Here is a 16,714-nt window from a genome sequence, read left to right on the forward strand (position 1 = left end):
ATACTCCAATATTTGCAAATGTTGTGTTCTTGCCTAGACTAGATATGATACTTAAATATTTTAATGTCTTCTTTATTATCTTTATTATGACAGTTACAAAGGGCCAACTTACATATACTTTACATTCTACTAAACTATCTATTTATCAGGCCCGATTTTGAGCTGGGACCACATGGGCATATGCACAGGGCCCTTTTTTTTTTTCTTTAGGGGCCCAAATTTTTTTTATATACATTTATTAATCAAGCCCAAATGCAAAGGAAAGGATAGTCAGATCAGTCCACACGGAGAAGGGAAGACAGTCGGCAGAAGCGAGAAGGCTAGGCGAGAAGGCGAGAAGTGGTCATTCAACGAGAAGACGAGAAACGATCATTCAATCGATTACCAGGTCTGTCGTCCACTCCTGATTCCTGATAATCAGGTTATTAGGCAATCGATTATTCTAGTCTTTATGTTATCATACTATCATAAATTGAATGTATTTATGTGATTAGAATTCAGTAACTGAATCAATCAGATTATCAGAAATTCCACTGATGAGGTTATAAATTATTAGAAACTGGATACTTGAAGTTAAGTGGTAGCTTTTCATGTTTTTGTTGAAGTTCTATTGTTGGACTAGGTTACATTGATTTCCATGTTAACTGGTTTTGGTAATTCTATTGTTGGACTAGGTTATATTGATTTTCATGTTTTTTGATGTTAGTGGTAGCTTTTCAAGAACAGAAGTTACTTTGTTGAGAAATCTACAAACAAAGATGAATGAAAAGAAACAAAATATGTAGGTGGAAGATGGATTATTGAATATCGAATTCTTAAATTCTTGATGAGTTTTTAAATGGTGAAATTTTATAAATTTTATGAAAAATGTTATTTTGATAACATATGAACTATCAAGTATCATAAAATCTTGATTTTAGTGAAAAGAATATGCACAATTGAGGGTATTTGAGGGTATTATTTTTTGTTAGTCTCATGTTGATGTACTATATTTGACATCATGATAATTAAATGTTATACCTTAAAGATGCTTTGGTTATTCTGAGATAATGAAAGATACAATACCTTGAGATGTCCTTTTACGGTAATCTTATATGCATCATGGGCAATAATGTAATTTTAAACCACTTCAATCCTCATTTCCTAACAAGTGCAGTCTTGAGATATAAGGATCATATGGTTACATGTAAAACTAGCCTCATAGCCTCATAGGACTTACTATACAATACCCACAAGATATATACATGTATCATAATAACACTTGTGAGACATCAACATTACAAACTATGATTTTGCTATGTTTATTGTTATAAAGTTTATTGTCATTTAAAAAAAATTGTTATATAATTTAATTCGTTACATGTTAGGGCCTACTGGCCTTTTTTTTCCGGCTCGTCCTGGGCATTTAAATCCTGAGGACCGGCCCTGCTATTTATCCACCTATTTATCCATCATTGGAGACTTGAAGCCTCTAACGTTTTTGGTAGGTATATATCTAACATCTGATATTGTCATATCAAAAACCTTTTGGTATGTAAATATGTAAAAATCTGATATATGTTGAAATGTTACTGGCACTTTAAAAAATGAACTATAAAATTTGATCCATATAAATTGTAATTTGGTTAGTTCATATCGGATTTTGATTTAATTTAGACCATTCAGAAATCATTATGCATACATGTTGTGATATGACGGAGAATGAATGGGTCGAGATTGGCGGAGAACCTCGCGAAAGCGACTTCCCCTGATATAACAATACAAAACAGGAAAGAGATCGTTAGTCGCCGTTCGGGAGGGGTTCCCGAGACGAAGCTTCGACGATCTAGTTAGTATGAGATCTGAGAGAGGTGGTAATTGATTACAGAAAAGAGATAATTTTGTCCCCTTCCTCGTGAGGAAGAATGATCCTTTTATACCTGTTTTAGAGGCGTGTCTCTCAACTGATTCTGTTGAGGATTCCCTCGTGAGGTGCGATGTGGCGGACCCATATTGGAGGGTCCACCGTTATTTATTTTGCCTCGTTCTCTCATTGGCTGGAAGGAGATCTTCCAAACGTTTACGAAGATCGTGGCTATCGTATAATGGGCGAGTGGGACTCTCTGATTGGTCCCACGTTTGTCAGGGTATGATTTCCTGGAGAAGGGGTTTAGGCGCGACTCTACACCTTAACCGCCTTATCAGCGTCCTTCGCGCTGGCGAAGGCCCGGACTTGGCTTTAGACTGGGTTCTGACCAGGCCAAGCCCAGTGTCAGTTTGACTTTTCTTTTGACGTTCCCCTGAGGGATACATTAACAAGTCCCTTAGGCTTGTAGGCGTATGCGTCGGCATGACAGCATCGTCGTTCGAGCCTATATCTCGACACGTGTATGCCTGGGATTAGTTCTATCGTTTGACGGGCCTTAGGCAGCGCCGTTAATGTGTGTCAGATCCATCGAGAGACGGTTCGTGACACCAGTTTTTTCTTTAAAATCCCCCTTTTCCAAGACCTTTCATCCTTACCTCCTTTCTTCACCCTCATTGTATCTATCTGGGCATTTTGAGAATTTTTCTTTCCGATCACTTATTTTTTCCTCGACAATGGACCGTTATGGTAGAGTCCATACTGCTGAGGAGTTCCAGTTTCTGCAAGATCGCTTCGGTTTCTTGCCGGAGCATGGTGTAATGATTCCGGCAAAGGGGGTATCGATTTACGATCGTCCTCCAGGGAAAGTTGGAGTCCCCATTACTTTATTCGAAGCGGGGTTGCGTCTGCCGACATCGGATTTTTTCGATATGATCGTGCAACATTACGGTTTTACTGTCGACGAGTTAACCCCGAGCGCTGTCAATAAGATCGTCGGTTTTGAACTGATATGTCGCTCTTTGGGTCGCGTTACCACCTTCTGGGTTTTCAGTTACTTTTTCTGTTCAACTACAAACTCCGGCATCCGTACCCTAGCTAAGCGACGGGGCATTCATCAATTGATCTCCGAACTGGATACTTCGAAGAAAAACTAGCAAATGCAATGGCTTTGGGTCGACCTGAACCTCGTGGGGCATGTGTATCGTAGAAAACGAGACTTTCCCGACGGTCTCCCCAAGCTGTTTGGGCACAATCTGACTCTCGGCGACGGCTGGGGAGCGTTATTGTTAGTGGAGAAAACTGTTGGATTAATGTCTAAGTCCATAACTATAATTGGTAAGACTTGACCCGACCTGGCATGGTCCATTTGGGTTGCATGGCATCATGCATTTGGATAGACTATAATGAGAGAAATAACACTTAAGGTTGGTTAATATATTATAAGTTCTAATATATTAATAAGGTTATTTAATTAGTATTGATCAAGAATTAATTTGGAATTAATTAAGTGATCAAAAGGAGACTAATTAAATATATGGGTTGATTGTGTAAATCATTCATTCTTATATATGTGGGCTTGTGATCCAAGATTCCTTATGTTGGACTAAGTCCATGGGGTGACCCATGGATACTCCATGGAGGTTAAAATCCATGGAGCATAAGGAATGGGTAAAGTTATGAGTTACATGGTGTAACCCTAATAGCCACAATATAAAAGAATCCCATGGCTCAAGAAATCGTGCACTAATGTGTGAGTGTGAGGGCTAGACGATTTCAAGGAGTGTTCAAGTTTCTCTCAAGCTATTCCAAGTGTATTTGGTGTTGTGTGAACCATTTGAGGTGTCACACTTGGGGCACTAGGCACTCAAGCTTCATGAAGACATTCTACATCAAAGAGGTATGTATTCTATCTCGTTATATTTATTATTTTTATTAATTAGTTTAAAGTTTTTCATAACTTGTCCTCAAGTTATGGAACTTGAAGAGGCTTTTTTTTTAATTAAAACTACTTTAAACTCATAAGTTATGGAATTAATTAGTTTTGAATAATTTCAAAACTTGCCCTCAAGTTTTGGAATTTGAAAAGTTTTCACTTATGAATACTTTAATTCCAAGTTAGCCCTTAGAATTTTAAAAGTTAAAATTCAACCCTTATACTTTATAATATTATAAGTTAATAATATTTATATATATATATATGTATAAGAGTAAAGTCAGTCTTACCGTTAGTAGGCCTCATTCACGAAGCCGGTCTATAAGGGGGTATAAGGTTACTGCCTATAAAATGGCAGTTTAATGGGTGTCCACTCTCACTCACCGCTTCCTTGACTGGTGGAGGGTCGTTAGCCGAACGGGTAGGACAAGGACTATAATTCTCCTTTAATTAAAAGTATTAATGATAAATACTAAGTAACTAAACTCTTATTAATACCCAATCTTAGTTACTTAGGAAAATGTGAATTTGGTGCTAACCCATGAAATTACACTTTGCACTTTGCTTAAGTCGTTAGTGGAGCGTGTGTGGTTAACCGGCACACTAACCTGGACTTAACAAGGTAGGCAAAGGGTAACTTAATATTTATCATAGTATCGGTGGAGCGTGTGTGGTTAACCGGCACACTGATTAAGGGGTAAATATTAAGGGTACCAAGTATATTTGCATGGTTATTCACACCTTGTTTTGTGATCCTCGGCATCCCAGTCACAAAACCTGAAGGGCACACTCGAGATTGAAACATGCCTTTGAACAGTTCAATGAATCTCAAAGATCTAGGACTTTCAAATCCAATTAAAACCTAATAAATTATTTCGTTTTTCATGGTGGAAATTGGTGAATCGTTATTCACCTACCTTTAAATATTTTATAGCTTGGATTACGGCATCCCTCTTCTAAGTTATAAAATAGTTTGTTGGGTCCTAGCCTTAATATTTCATATTGGGTGTCATATTAAGGACTTTAAATCAACTATCTTGAATATCTCCCAAAAAGATGTCTGGTCTAGACATTTATGATCTTCCCAAATCTCTTGAAACAAGCTTTCCTAAATGAAGATGATGTCCCATGGATATCATACTTCTTTCACCTCCTCCAATTATTCTCCCTAACCCACAAGTTCCTAAAAAGTTTAAGGTCACTCAAGCCCTATTGGCAAGGCAAGGTCTAGGTGTGATCACATCTTGGAGATGTAGTCACATATTGACAAGCCGGGAGAGTTGGGTGTCAAAGTCTTGAGAAAGTTGGTGGCTCAACTACTTTCTAAGTCACATAGTGAGTTCTTTTGGGAATCCTATGAAACAGACTAAGACAAGACCCTTAATGATCTTATCTATTTGCTAAGATCAACTTCCTAAAACGCTATGGACATTGACAATGATGACATTGGATATCCAGTGTAGCTCTCTCTTCCCAATGGAAAGGGATCGGCAATAGTCAACTCGGTTGACCCAATGGTAAAGAGAGAGGCGAAGTCTGAGATAGTCCCATTATCAAGGGTCCATAGGTAACTATTGCCAAAGGAAGGGGCATTGGTTACGAAGCTGCCAAATTTACCTAAGGATGTTAAAGTCAATAAGTTTGGCTCTACTTCAGGTAAAGTCCATTGTCTAACTCTATTAAGTACATGCTGATTCTGATCGCGAAGATGGATTTCAATCGCATGGTTCGGTGATCAGAATTTTGGGCTATTACTTAAGAGTTATGATATTTATATTGCTTAGGAATAGATAACAACAAGGTTTTCATATGGATTGTAAGGATACGTTTTTCCGCAAAGTTTTAAAATAAAAGAAAAAGGTTTTGATTTTATTTATTTTAAGTATCCTTACAATGGCATTTGTGAAAAGTTGTTGCTTATAAGATTCCATTGATAGCAATATTGGAAAAATGGATTTGATTCTTTCGGTTGTGGTAGTGTCTAATATTACCAAATAAGGAAAGATTCTCATCACCCAAGGTTCAATTGGACCGAAACTTGGAATCATGCAAGTTGTATAGTATGATGAATGAGAACTTTCAGCTTGGAAAATTAAGACTAATTCCTTATGTGAATAAGGAAAGGACTAAGGGATCGAGTACACATTCTTGTGCACTGGTCAAGTCCACCACAAAAGATCAAGAAGACTATTCGTCATGATTTACTTAAGTTCAGTAAATATGATTATACTTATAAGTTTAAGTATAAGTCTGTAGCATTGGAGAAGTTTTAATGTGAGACAGAACGAATAAGAAGAATCAAAGTATGGCAGAAAGATAAAAGTTTCTCAAATCTGAAAAGATGGGAGAGTACTTTAGTATCATGTTTATGATCATCTTAATGATTAAGATACCATATCACAATTGGTCCTCTAAAGTCATCTTAGTGCATTCTTATGACTAAGAAGAGGAGTTATGAATTGTTGAAATGGTTAAATCAAAAAGATGAGTCATACTTCATTCCAAAACAATTCTTAGAGTCATACTCCAAGATTGTAACTTGAGTGACATATCTTAAAGAGGGTTTGTTAACACTAGTCAAATGTAAGAGTAAAAGGTTATCTACTCTTGTACATTTGAAATTGGTAAGTTGTGATGTTTTGGATAAAACAGAGACCAACTTAGGCCAATTGTGTAAAGTGTTAGTCTTGATAAAGAATCCGCACTATCTCTTGAATATTTGACAAGGGAGTCTTATATGTCAAGAGGACAGTGGGAGTCTTAAAGCTCTTGAAAGTTTCAAGACTTAATCAAGAATAAAACCTAAAGTCCTTCACTAGCACACGACTTGAGGTTTATAACCTATCGTGTTGAAATTTTTGTGCCTATTCAAGTTGGCTTTGCATAGGAGTTCTGAGAGTTCTCAATTGGTTACACAACTACTTGGAAGCAATGGCAGGCACCTGAGCTGCCAAATGGCAAGAATTTAAGATTGCACAAATTTAATCAATATGAGTTTGGATTTGTCACTAACCTTGTCTTGTGATTATGGTTTTGACAAATTCACATGGATAAGAACACATACACTATTAAATCTAAGTGTCATAAGGTTTCTCTCCGATTCCTGAAAATGATGGTGAGGAAACACTTTCACTAAGTAGATTTTAGCTAGATAGCAATTGTGATATTTGCATTCTCAAAGTCGTTAGTGGAGCGTGTGTGGTTTACCGGCACACTAACATGGACTTGTGAGAAGTGGCAAAGGTCTAAACAATTGAGACTATGATTACGGCATCCCTTTTCATAGTTCTAAAATTGTTTAGACACACATGTGAGCTATCTAAGAGAGGTGTATGATTTTGATAAAGTTTTATCAAAACAATCTAGTATCAGAAATCTGAACTTTGGTAAGAAAGTCAGCTAATTTCTGAGTACATGTCAAAGCTAGTGGGAGCATAAGTGTTATGCTAATAATCATCATGTTAGTGGGAGCATGATAATTATGACAAAGGTTGCAAGTTAGCAATGTTAATTATAGAAAACAAAAGTTTCAATTTGTGAGGTTGCAGGGGTTGAAAAAGTTGTTTTGCTATAATTAAGCGAGAGGAAATTATACTTCATTTCAATTCTAAAAGCTTAGATTGAGATTTTAATCGTATTTAATCAAGGATATATATATATGAATTTCATGTTGGAATGGCTCAACATAAGGAAATTCTATATATGGGTCCATTATTTGCGTTCTAAAATTCGATTATGATTACGACATCCCTTTTCATAATCTGAATTTTGAGAACTTGGCAAATTGAAATGGAAATATTATAGCAAAAGACTGGTTTAGTCTTTATGTGAGACATCATGAATCGTGTCCCATATGCTTCGGATATAGGATCGATTACATGTGCTATATTTATCCTTTCTAAAATTTTCCAAATGCCTGGGCATTATGAAGGGAAAAGGTCTAGAATTGGATATGACTAAAATGATTAAGCAATTGTCGAGGACAATCTAAGGTTTACCAAAGATTGGTTGCTCAAGGACAGTTGGAAGTATAATGTTAATTCTGGAAGGACCATATTGACATAATCTGTAAGGAGGCAACTCTTGTTCAGAAGTGATAGTCAAAATGGAATATGGAAATGTTTCAAAGTTAGAAATTATTCAATCTGTGTAAGATTAGGAAACTTAATGAAAGAAGGATGTTTCCAAGGAGCTGATCTCCTTTGGAATGCTCTGTAATGATTGTTGTCAAGTCTTTCTGACTTTGTGCATAATCATTAAGAGGATCAATGCATATAAGTTTAGAATCTAACAGATTTCAGTAAATGGCATGAATTTGGAATTCTTGCATTTGCAGTAAGGATTTGGGACTGCGAAAAGAGGATCATTGGAGTGATGTTCAATTGATCTATTTTACAAAGTAAAGATCATAGACAAACATAGTATGCATACTTGGTGTATGGCATGACTAGTGTTTAGAAAACATAGTGTACATGCTTGGAGCATGGGACAACTATTGTTTTAAATTCAAGTATAAAGTTAATAAAACCGAAACAATGAATAATGAGTAATCAGTATGGTGATAAATAAAAGTGTTTATTTATATTCATAGGGTTTGATACCATATTTGATTCATTTATTCTTGTGTTTCACTTTGCATGTTTTGACTTCCAGAATAACTAAGTCGCTCTTCCTGAATGATTAAGTTATTCAAACCATCCACAGTCGGTCATATGTTGGAAGTAGATATGAATCAAGACTGCCATGGGTTGGTTTGTAGAGGTCCAAGTTGGTGGACAAAGTGGTGCTACAACACTCATGAGTGCTCATAAGTTCTGTGTATTGGATTCAACCCGCGCTCATTTGAATCACTTCATGGATTTTATCACGAGTGATCATGAGACGATAATATCTTATATTCTTCAAACCTAGAGATATGAGTTGTTACTATGAGTTGGTTATACATTGATTGCACGAAAACGCATTGGTAACTCGATGTTATAAAACGTGCCTTTGTGTATGATTCAACAAGTAGTAGAACAAGCCATATGAGTCGAAGTTTATCCATTCCTTTTACCTTCGGGATAAAAGCGATATCTGTGGGCCCCTCGATGATTTAAAGATGATACATGTGAGTGCTTGGCCAAGCCAAGACTGATTTGATTTGTTCAATCAGTCAGTCATCATGAATCGGAAATCGGGAAACAACAAATGGACAGAGAGAATGATTGATAATCCATGTCTCAGTCCATATGATATCTAGAATGGAGGAATATATGATCCCTTATCTAATGGACAAGTCATTGACAAAGGTCAGAGTTCATCGACAAGGTCAGAGTTCGACAGAAGCTTTTGAGAGCTACGATTGCTGATCGGTTCCTGAAGTCATACGCAATAATAGTTTTAGACTTATCCAAGTGGGAGACTGTTGGATTAATGTCTAAGTCCATAACTATAACTGGTAAGACTTGACCCGACCCGGCATGGTCCATTTGGGTTGCATGGTATCATGCATTTGGATAGACTATAATGAGAGAAATAACACTTAAGGTTGGTTAATATATTATAAGTTCTAATATATTAATAAGGTTATTTAATTAGTATTGATCAAGAATTAATTTGGAATTAATTAAGTGATCAAAAGGAGACTAATTAAATATATGGGTTGATTGTGTAAATCATTCATTCTTATATATGTGGGCTTGTGATCCAAGATTCCTTATGTTGGACTAAGTCCATGGGGTGACCCATGGATACTCCATGGAGGTTAAAATCCATGGAGCATAAGGAATGGGTAAAGTTATGAGTTACATGGTGTAACCCTAATAGACACCATATAAAAGAATCCCATGGCTCAAGAAATCGTGCACTAATGTGTGAGTGTGAGGGCTAGACGATTTCAAGGAGTGTTCAAGTTTCTCTCAAGTTATTCCAAGTGTATTTGGTGTTGTGTGAACCATTTTAGGTGTCACACTTGGGGCACTAGGCACTCAAGCTTCATGAAGACATTCTACATCAAAGAGGTATGTATTCTATCTCGTTATATTTATTATTTTGTATGCTAGATTAGGATAATACCTTGGATGTTCATAATTGTATGTATAATAGAGAAAACATAGATCCAAGGTATTTAGGGTTGCATGTACACTTAGGAGTGTTAGAATGCTCATAACCCAACAAAAACTGGGAAGACTTTATTCTTGCCACGACCGGTATGAGTGCCGCCTGGAGGGCTCGCGGGAAGACGGCGCAGATATTCGTCGTGAGATGCAGTATTAACTCATCTCCTTCCCCCTCCCCCCCCCTTTTTTTTTGAAAACAGAGTGAGGATAAGATATCTTGTTGGCTTATGAGATCTTAATTTTGGCATTTGTTTTCACAGGTGCGGAGGCCAAGATTTCTTTGGAGATGGCCCTGCGTGGTCACTATCAGGGCAAGCTTTGCCATTAGGAGATCAATCTCGTAGAGGTTCTTCCTACTCCTGTGTCTGAAAGACGTATGCAGGAGCTTGCTGGACTGCTCTTGGTGGAAGGGGGAAATATAGGTTCTAGCGGGCCTGCGTCACCTTCCCAGCCGGTCGTTGGGGTCGTTTCCCCAGTTCGTTCGCCGGTTTCTGTTCCTTCCGGTTTTCCTGTGGGGGTACAAGCAGGAAGAGGTAGTGTGCCTTCTCAAAAAAGGCGAAGCTTGCGTGTGGTGCCGTCGTCGGATGAAGAGACAAAATCCGACGATGCGGGTCTTCATCCCCTTAAAGCTCGTAGGACTGTGTATGTGGCCAGGCTTCTTGGTGGTATCGGGGATATTCTCGGCGGTCAATTTTCTATGCCTGAGCAGAAAGAGATAATGGTGGTGCCTAGTTCTCCGGAGGCGTCACCCTCTCCATCCGCTGGTTTGCCCTTGGTTAATCCTGGTTTCGACTCTATGTTTGGGGGTGCGCCGAGTTCGCCTGGAGGTTCTCTTTAGCGCGAGAAGCCTTCCCTGATCGATGAAACATGGACTTCATCTCACTCCCTGTCTTTCGAGGCCTACGCTTCGGGCTGGGCGATTACTAGGGATTCCTTACTGTCCGAAGACACTACCGCCCAGGATTGGAGTAGATGCGCTCATCCTCTGGCCACGATGAGTTTGATTGCGGGTCAATCAAGTGCTTGTATGGTTGGCGACCTTTGTTACGCCGCAACCCAGACCTCTGCCCTTATGGTTGCTGTCGTCGACCGGGTTCGTCGAGCCATTGCGAATCAGGGGCAGTTGAAAGTATTGCAGGGTGCCTTGGCAGACATGAGGGAGGAGGTTCATGATTCAGAGGCGGGGCATCAAATTCTTGTTGAGCAGAACATCCTTGTGGCCTGCGAGAAGGCCGCTTTAAAGGATCAAGTGGCTACTTTGGAGGACCGGTCAGAGCGACTTGAGGACCAAGTGAGTTCTCTCACTCGAGAGAAGGATGTGCTGGCGAGCAGACTGGCAAGCTGTCAACGTCAACTAGCTCAAGCCCGTGCTGAAGGTGCCGTTGCTCGAGGTAGTTTGCAATGGTGTTGGAGAAGGGGGTGGTTCGTGTGATTGACAGAGTCATCGAAAGCGCTGAGTTCGCCAAAGGGGTCCAGGATGTTCGTGAGGCTTGTGAAGCTCTTGGGTTTGAGAATGGGAGGCAACTGATTGGTTGCTCCAGATCTTCCGGTAAATTCGAAGCTTTGGGTTCTGGCCAAGTGGCGAGCAGAGCCAAGGAGGTCAACACCGCCCTTACATCTTTTTCCGAGACGGATTTTGCTGGCCTCTTCCGTTTAGGAGAGTTAGATTATGATGGATTTCGTCAGTTTTGTGGCAAGCAGAGCCCGTGAGGTTCTTCCTCAGACTCCGAGGGCTGATTTGTGTATGCCCATTTTGTTTGTTTTTCTACGTACTATGTGTATAGTGTAAAACACTGGTTGTTAATAACCATAAACTGTGTTTTCTGTTTTGTATTTGGTATGGAAGTGTTCTCTTCCCCTCTTTTTTGTATGTATGCACATGCTTTGAGCTGTAATTCGTTTTTGAACATTCCCTTGTTCTAAGGTTTGCGTTAATCTGGTAATGTGTGCTTCAGATGTCGCATAGCTGCTACTACTGAGCTATGTTCCTCTGACTTGTATGTTTAATTAGGCTTATGATATTAAGCCGTGAAATAGTAGTCAATGTTGTTGACTATGTCGTATGGTGTAGCTACCAATACATTTGCTAAGATCGTCATCTCAAGGCCTTTGTTGTTCAATTCTTAGGGGGAAAGGTTATGAATCTTTTACAACCCCTCGTTCGGTGCCATTTACACAATCTATGCTCTGAGATGTCATTGGCATATTGTAGGTAAAGATTATGAATCTTTTAAGACATACAACTGCATTCTTGCATAGATTTTGCTCAACTAGCGTAGGTGATCAACCGTTGTTGCTACTTGGAAAATATGCACAACCTCAATACTTTGTTTTTTTGCAATACAGAATTTTGGAAAAAAATTTCAAAATGCAAATTATATTATTTCTGGAAGGAAAAAAGAAAGACATGAGACAACAGACTCTGAATGTCTAAGTGTCAGGGCACGTGCTCGGTCTTCGTTTTGCCACCTGAAGTATGGCTATCCTGTGCGGAGTTGGGTCATACTTCTTGTTTGGCGGTGACGTCTTTCTACACCTGATGTAGGTGGGTCTTCATAGGTTGGGGCCTCCTCTCATTTCCCCTAGCGGGGCCCGACGTGGAGGAGTTATGTTTCGTTTCTCGTTCCTTGGGGATGTTCTCGTCTGTCTTTCTTTGCGACCCGATGCGTGTTACAACCATGGGAAGTGCCTCCCCTTGGCCGGGTGAGAGTGTCTCCTGTGCGTTTCTGCACACCTATCCTCCTTGCATTTCCCGTTATCACTGGGGATGTTGTTTTGCTTATCGGGGGCTCTTGCTGACGCTCTCCTACGGGAAAACCTGCTCGTTAAAAAGAACGGAATTCCACCTCCGTTGTTTTTGTTTCTTGCACTTGCGCCCTCTGTTCTGAGGAGCTTTGGTTCATGTGTAACATCGGCAAAGATTTGCTCTGGAGCCCGAATTGTTCTTTTCTTGGGCATTGCATGGTTGTCAATTATGGGCCAGGCAGGCGCCTTTGCCTGTGGGCCATCATTTCCTCGTCATGTGCTTGTCACTCTGTATTCTTGATGAGCGCTCCTTGGGTCAGCGTTAGTTCCCTTCTGTGGGAGAGATGTTGTGAGTTGACTGAACACATCTCGCCATCTTTTCCTGGTCTCATGGACTGACACTTATGCCACAACAGATCTCCTTTGTGGGCCTTCTCTTTTTTGGCGACCTTCGTTTTGACGTGATTGGGTTTCTTGCCTTGCTCCTCGTTGGGCATCATGCCCAATTGTCGGCTTGGTCGCTACTACCATTGCTGAACCATCACTCGTGCTGAATTTGAGAACACCGTGGAGGGTATATGGAATTGCTTGTAACTGGAAAAGCGCAGGCCGGCCTAAGAGAATGTTGTGCTTTGTCGGGCGATCGACAACTGAGAATTCGAGCACCCTTGTTATCTCATTTGCCCCGTCATGACTAGACAACGTGAACGGGAGTCTGACCGTTCCCGTTGGCCAAATACGGTAACCAATGAAGCCAACTAACGGGCCCTGGCGCGGTGGTTGGAGGTACTCTTTTCATTTGATTAGCAGTTGACGAAAGCAGTGCTCGTAGATAACGTTGACTCTGCTTCTGTTGTCGATGTAAACTTGTTCTACACGGAGTTGACTAATAAAGTCGGTGACGTGCAATGGATCATTGGGGTTCCAATGTTCTGGCCTGGGGTCATTTACTGAGAATGCTATGTTGATGATGTTTTGGTGGTATGGCCCTGTATCTGTATATCGGCTTTGGTGGTTGGTGCATCGGCGGGGCCCGGTGATGGTGAGTATCTCCGCCCTTTTTTCGCGGTCTTTTCCTCCATCATTTTGATTTTTGGGCTGGTGTTTATCCTTGTCGAATTTTGCCCTAAGGTCTTTTGTTATATGAACTATGTTCCCAACTAGTTGTTTCTCATCAATCTCCCTCTTTAGCACTGTACAATCGTTAGTATCGTGTGTTTTGCTTTTATGATACTCACAGAACTTGGGCTTGTCTTTGTTTTCCTTGGCTGGAGCCTTGTTGATTGCATGAACATCGGTATGACCGCTTCTGCCAGCGTCCCTGTTGAACGGTTTATACCTTCTAGGCATCTGCCGGGAGTGACGATTGTGTCGCTGCTGGTCGCCATCTTGCCCTCCATGCTGGGCCGAGATTGGCCGCGACACCGCCTCCTCCTGTCTGGCATATACATTGGCTATAGCTTTGATATTTGCCTCTTTTCGCTCTTCCCCTTCGATTTACCTCAGATATTTTTCAACACGGAACTTGAGTTCGTCCCGGGATCTGGGGACAGTTCCTTGCATCTTCTTCGATAGGGGCCCGGGGAGCAAACCTTGGGAGAAAGCGCCTGTTACCATGAACTCTTCAAGTCCTGGAACATTCAAGGTGGCCAACATGAATCGATCATAATACTCACGAATCGATTCCCCTTCTCTCTACTTGCATGCCATTACAGAATTAGTGTCCCCCTTGCCTTTCCTCAATTGCATGAAATTATTGAGGAAAAGGTATTTCGGTTGCTCAAAACTGGAGATGCTGCCCGGCCTCAGAGACTTGAACCACTTGCGTGCATTTCCGGTTAGGGTGCAAGGAAAATAAGTGCAGGTGAAGCGACGATCCACCTTAAGGGATGTCATCGTCCACTCATAATTTTCAATGTGGTCGTCTAGGTCTGTAGTACCGTCGTATTTGGGTGTGTTTGGGATCATCGTCGTGTGCGAAATCTTGTACTGCAACAGCTTGTGGCTGAAATTAGAGTTGACGCTTCGCATGGGGTTGTCCATGTATGAGTATGGCATCCCACCGTAAGCCATGTTGTTGTATTTGGTACAGGTTTGCATACATCTGGTTATTCATGGCCGCTGGCGAGATGTACAGCTGATACTGCAGTAGATTTGGTGTCGGACAAAATTGTTGGATTCCGTATTGCCCTGCCGGAGGAGCCATATGCAGGCTTGCTCTTGTATACTGCTGAGCGTATGGAGTAAACGGTTGATCCGTTGTCATGAAGGGATTAAACTCGGATTGTACTGGGAACTGAGCGTTGGGTCCATAAGAGTCGGATCCCTGGCTTGTCGAGATCTGGTCGCCAGTGGTTTGCGGTTGGGACAGTACATGGATTGGATCTGGGGTGTGTTGTACAAGCGTGTTGAGGATCGGTGGCTGTTGTACATATATCGGCATGTGGGGCAAACCTGCCATGGTGGCTTGCGGGTATACCATTGGGGAATATTGTGGCTGTGGTTGACTGGTGTGCGGGATCCACGTCCTAGTGTCAGAGGTAAGTGGGAGAGACTGTTGTTGTGAAACAGGGATCTTTGTTTGTTGCGTTGTGACGATTTGTGGAGTTGTGGTTACGTTCGCCACTTGTGGAATTGTGTTGGTTGTTGGGCGCCAGAGGCTGGCCGTGAGAGTTGTTGTCATCTGTAGTGCAAAACTAGATGGCGTTTGTGAAACTGGAGTGCGATTTGATGTGTTCCCTTCCTGAACGGAAGTTTGCCCTCCTTCTAGTGACTGCATCAGACGCAACAGGCTTTTTTCTAGTGCTCCAGATACTATTGGGATTTTGCTTGCCATTGCTGTTCGTTGAATTTCTTGCGTGGATGTATCCTTCTAGAGATACGCCCGAATGGTGCCAAATATTGTGATATGATGAAGAATGATTGGGTCGAGATTGCCGGTGAACCTCGCGAAAGTGACTTCCCCTGATATCACAGTACAAAACAGTAAAGAGATCGTTAGTCGACGTCCGGGAGGGGTTCCCGGGACGAAGCTCCGACGATCTAGTTAGTATGAGATCTGAGAGAGGTGGTAATTGATTACAGAAAAGAGAGAATTCTGTCCCCTTCCTCGTGAGGAAGAAGGATCCTTTTATACCTGTTTTAGAGGCGTGTCTCTCAACTGATTCTATTGATGATTCCCTCGTGAGGTGTGACGTGGCGGACCCATATTGGAGGGTCCTCCGTCACGTCTTTTGCCTCGTTCTCTCATTGGCTAGAAGGAGATCTTCCAAACGTTTACGAAGATCGTGGCTATCGTATAATGGGCGAGTGGGACTCTCTGATTGGTCCCACGTTTGTCAGGGTATGATTTCCTGGAGAAGGGGTTTAGGCGCGACTCTACACCTTAACCGCCTTATCAGCGTCCTTCGCGCTGGCGAAGGCCCGGACTTGGCTTTAGACTGGGTTCTGACCAGGCCAAGCCCGGTGTCAGTTTGACTTTTCTTTTGACGTTCCCCTGAGGGATACGTTAACAATATCGGACTGAACTGATCCGCTCAAACGAACATCACTACAAACACACTGTGAACAGATTTAATTTCCTAAATAGTTATCAAAATGACATTTTCTTTTTTAATACAAAACACTATTACTTAGTTTTTAGAAGTGATGCGTGGTAAGTGGGACAAATCAAGTGCAACGATTTGAAGCTCTCCAATATAAATTATGTTCTTATGATGTTATTATATGTAATTTAGATTAAAAATTGCAATTATTTTTTAAAGTCCGTTTGATTAATATATGCTAGTAATTATAATCGACAGACATGTCAGTTTTGTGTTTGGATTCATTATTAAGGATAAACAGTATGCATGTCATGTTTATGGTTTGGTTTTTATGTGGTCAAAAACTCAGATTGTGCATACCATCATGGTATGACATGACATGATGTAGTGTGTGCAACGCCATGGCATGCAAGAACCCTTCTTCAGCTTCTTTAATGTACAAGACAACATGCATATTAGTGGGGTGATGTGAAGTGGTAAGTTTTTCTCAAGTGGTTGAAAATTGTGATGATTTAAAACTAAGATGACAATAATTTTTTGTTCT

This window comes from Lactuca virosa, chromosome 9 (genome assembly GCF_052849685.1).
Source record: "Lactuca virosa cultivar CGN04683 chromosome 9, Lactuca_virosa_CGN04683_v6, whole genome shotgun sequence".
Lineage (NCBI taxonomy): Eukaryota > Viridiplantae > Streptophyta > Magnoliopsida > Asterales > Asteraceae > Lactuca > Lactuca virosa.